The sequence below is a fragment of the Alligator sinensis genome, unplaced genomic scaffold, assembly GCF_000455745.1.
Source record: "Alligator sinensis unplaced genomic scaffold, ASM45574v1 scaffold663_1, whole genome shotgun sequence".
Lineage (NCBI taxonomy): Eukaryota > Metazoa > Chordata > Crocodylia > Alligatoridae > Alligator > Alligator sinensis.
The window spans coordinates 538,444-541,455 of NW_005842205.1; the positions used below are offsets into that span (position 1 = coordinate 538,444).

The 3,012-nt window shown below is 39.8% G+C and overlaps 1 protein-coding gene across 5 annotated transcripts in view; it reads left to right on the plus strand.

The window, feature by feature from the left end:
* The window catches only part of GHR (growth hormone receptor), a 215,016-nt gene that overhangs the window by 57,960 nt on the left and 154,044 nt on the right, over positions 1-3,012 (plus strand). The window lies entirely within an intron of this gene.

Genomic DNA, 3,012 nt, shown 5'->3' on the forward strand with positions numbered 1-3,012 from the left:
AGGGAAAGAAGGAATGAAGCTGGCTGTTGGCTGTAGGTGACTGAGAATAGAAGTGATTTTTTTTTTGTGAGAAGATGGTTGGAATATGATCCGGAATCAACATGAAGCAAGGAAATATTTTCATCCTCATCATAGAAAAAAATACATAAATCCCTCTTCAAACAACATTGGACTGAGTTTTTACACTGACAAATGGAAATTCAAAGTAACAGCTCCTGAAATGACTGGAACTTGGCCACAGTAAAAAATATTATGTTAGGAAACATATTCACTAATCTACTTTAACTAACTTGATGCTAAATACATTTTTGTCATTTAATAGAGACAAGAACCATCTTGTTTAAAAACATTACTGGTGTTATTTACCCTTGTGATAAGCAGTGGTCTTTGTAATGCAAGAGCAGAGATTAATTTTAGAAAGGGATCTGAATAAAGTAAATATGGTATATATGAGGTTCTTTATTTCAGGTGGAAATGTGATTTCCCTCTTCTGCTCCAGGGATCATAAAAGCCACCATTGACCTTATACCTTTTGAACTTATGGGAAGCTTTCCATTGATTTTAATGGTGGAAGCAATGCAAATAATTGATGTTTCAGCCCAGGGACTGAAATGTTAATAACAATAACAACAACAAAGTATTTTGGACCGATCTGAAACCAAAGCATTTCACGTGTTCTTTGCAAAAATAAGAACAACAACAAAAAATGTATTAGGTTAGGCTTGCTATTCTGTATACCTTGAACAAAACACTTTCTTTTGGGATATTTTATTTATCCCTTTTAAGTTAAATTTGGCTCAGTTTAAAAATGAAACATTGCTGCAAAATTAAGTCAGAACATTCTCATATTGAAAAATGTTGACATTTCATTTTTAAACTTTTTTCAACCAATGCTAGTTGCCAAATTTAACTGAAATTTGGCAATAGGATCAGTTAACCCAATCTGCATCTTCTAGTAAATAAATTATTTGCTCAAGAAGGCTCACCCAGCTCTGTTAATAACAGGTGGGTCAGACACTTGATGATTATATTTCTTTTAATAGAGATTATTTTGACACTATTACTGAATTAACTAGGTAACTACAACATTTTACATGGTTTTCATTGTCTTTTAATAACACAAATGCCTCCAATATATTAACCTTAGATTCATTAAGACAGCAGTTGATATAACTAGATCTACTATTTTAAACTAATCGTAAACATTACAGCTCTGCAGGAGATCCGCGTTTTATCATAGAACTATGTATTCTCACAGTTCATGGTAAAAATACTTAAGTTGGCATTTAGGATGAATGAATCCTGCCAAGTGTTTTCAAAGGGATGCTCTCACCTGGCATGTAGTGTAAAGACAGGTATCACCAGGTGGTGCTCTCACACAGTTTTCCAAGTTCCATTACAATGCAAGCAAGTGTTCAGTCTTGGAAAAATATGTTGTTAGATTAGTTGTGCAAGGCTCTGGATAGATGAAGTTTGTTTTTGCCATGAACTCTGGTTGGAGTCAGTTATTGAGGTAGAATTGCACCCTGGAAACTTTTATATCACCATTGCCTGAGGGATTCCAGAAAAAAGGGATTGCCTGCATGCTGTTTTTAACACCTCTGTGTCAGGACTGCCATGTACATGTATGTATCCAAAGCAAGTTATGCTCAAGATACTTATAGACTCCATGTTACTGATTTTTCTTCACTGGGGAATGGACCAACAAAGCCCTGGACACTTGCCACTACTTAGGCAAGAGAACAGTAGGTATGTCATAATGTAAGGGAAGTTCTGTACAACTGAGGCTGAATGGTGCTTTCTGGTTAAAGACTGTTTACCTAATTGTCTTGACTTTTGCCTCAGGGTGACACAATATAGGGTTAATGTTTTAACTTTGGAGTCACATGAGTGAAAACATTCAAATGATCTCCACCCCCAGTCATGTTTAAAAGTGACTTAATTCTTTTAATATTTTTGTGCATTTGGGAGGCTATCACAGAGGGAAGGTACGTCTGTACGCGAGCTTCACCCTGTGGTTCTCTCTTGAATGTCAGATATCAGTAGCTTGGAGGTCAAGGGCTGATGTCCCCTCCTCCTTCCCCTCCCCCCCAGTGGGGTGGGTGAGATGGGCTGGTGGTGTGCCCTCTGTTCATGGTGGCCTAGGGTTCCCCTCTTGGAGGACCTTTGCTGCTCTGAAATTCCTACTTTTATATTCTTTTTCTCTTGTGATGATTCTTCATTCCTGGGTACTATTGATTAGTCTCCCTGTGGTCATCATATTGTCCACATCCTATCCTGTTCTATACTGTCAGCATATTCCTTTGATCCAACAAACCCATCGCATGCACACATCTTAATTTGGTCATTTACTGTTGTCTTAATTTGGTCTGTCCACCAAAACTGGAAGTCCCAAGGGGTCTGCAGTTGTGTACTGTGACCTGGCACCAATGCTGCAGAGTCCCTTATCTCTATTTTGGGCATGCTGTTCATGTTATGCAGCTTCAAGGAGCAGTCTGGTACATATCAATAGCCTTTGACACTGTCTGTCACCCCATCCTCATCAATAAATTAAGTGACTGCGGCATTGATGCCTGCACAGTTGGATGGGTAAAAAATTGGCTGATGGGGCGCACCCAGAGAGTAGTAGTGGATGGGTTGTACTCAACCTGGTGAGATGTGAGCAGTGGGGTCCCCCAGGGCTCAGTCCTCGGGCCCGCACTGTTTAACATTTTCATCAGTGACTTGGACGAGGGGGTGGAAAACACGCTGTCTAAGTTTGCTGATGACACTAAGATGTGGGGCGAGGTGGACACACTTGAAGGGAGAGAGAGGCTGCAACTAAATTTAGACAGACTACAAAAGTGGGCAGATGAGAATAGGATGGGTTTCAATGTTGATAAATGCAGGGTGCTGCACCTTGGGAGAAGGAATCCACAGCATACATACAGGCTGGGGAGTTCCCTTCTTGAAAGCACAGAGGCGGAAAGGGATCTCGGAGTCATTATTGACTCCAAGATGAACATGAGCCGC